Here is a 1,037-nt window from a genome sequence, read left to right as displayed (position 1 = left end):
CTCCTCCATATACTCAACCAGAGAGGACCCTTCATAAACTTAGAAGGGAAGCAAGAGGGAAGAGAGTACTGGGAGAAGAAGAATCTGAAGGAGAATCTGAGGATAATTTTGAGTAAGCTCTAGATCTCAACATGGATAGAGAAGTTCACAACCATGAGAGAGCTGATGGAAACAATGCCATTCCCGAGAGGAGGGTTCTTGGTTCATACATAAACCCAACCTCTGGGAATTGTGGTAGCAGCATTCAGAAACCACCCATTCAGGCCAACAATTTTGAACTCAAACCACAGCTAATATCACTGGTGGAGAATCATTGTTCATTTGGTGGGAGTGCTAATGAAGATCCAAACCAACATCTCACAAAATTCCTGAGAATTTGCGACACTGTGAAGTCCAATGGAGTCCAGGAAGATGCCTATAAACTGCTTTTGTTCCCATTTTCACTTAGGGACAAGGCAGCTAAGTGGCTGGAATCATTCCCAAGGGGGAGCCTAACAACCTGGGATGAGGTGGAAAGCAAGTTTCTGGCACGTTTCTACCCCCCACAAAAGGTCAAGGCTTCGATCTGAGGTTCAGACTTTTAGACAACAAGATGGTGAAACTCTCTACGAGGCATGGGAGAGGTTCAAGGATTTGACAAGGAAATGCCCACCAGACATGTTCCATAACTGGGTGCAATTGCATATTTTCTATGATGGACTTTCTTATGAATCAAGGAAGGCTGTAGACCATTCCTCAGGAGGTTCATTGAACAGGAAAAAGACTGTGGAAGAAGCCATTGAAGTGATTGAGACAGTGGCTGAGAATGAGTACTACTATGCTTCAGAGAGACACAACACTAAGGGAGTCATGGAGCTGAACCTTGTTGATACAATTCTAGCCCAAAACAAGGTGTTTGCCAAGCAACTAGCAGAGCTCACCAGGAAATTAGAAACAAATCAAGTGGCTGCAATACACACACAAGATCAAGAGGAAGTAAGCACTGAAGGAGGTGATTGGGAAGAGGCCAACTATGTGGGAAATCAACAAAGGCAACC

General features: G+C 44.4%; 1 non-coding gene across 1 annotated transcript; it reads right to left on the bottom strand.

Moving 5' to 3' along the window:
- Positions 1-555: 555 nt before the first annotated feature.
- LOC130953865 (small nucleolar RNA R71) lies at positions 556-659 on the bottom strand. Its single transcript, XR_009076025.1, has one exon. It is a non-coding gene; the product is annotated as a small nucleolar RNA R71 (small nucleolar RNA).
- Between the last annotated feature and the right edge of the window lie 378 nt (positions 660-1,037).

This window comes from Arachis stenosperma, chromosome 9 (genome assembly GCF_014773155.1).
Source record: "Arachis stenosperma cultivar V10309 chromosome 9, arast.V10309.gnm1.PFL2, whole genome shotgun sequence".
NCBI lineage: Eukaryota > Viridiplantae > Streptophyta > Magnoliopsida > Fabales > Fabaceae > Arachis > Arachis stenosperma.
The sequence above is the reverse complement of the archived record's forward strand: the minus strand, read 5'-3'. Positions and strand labels throughout refer to the sequence as shown.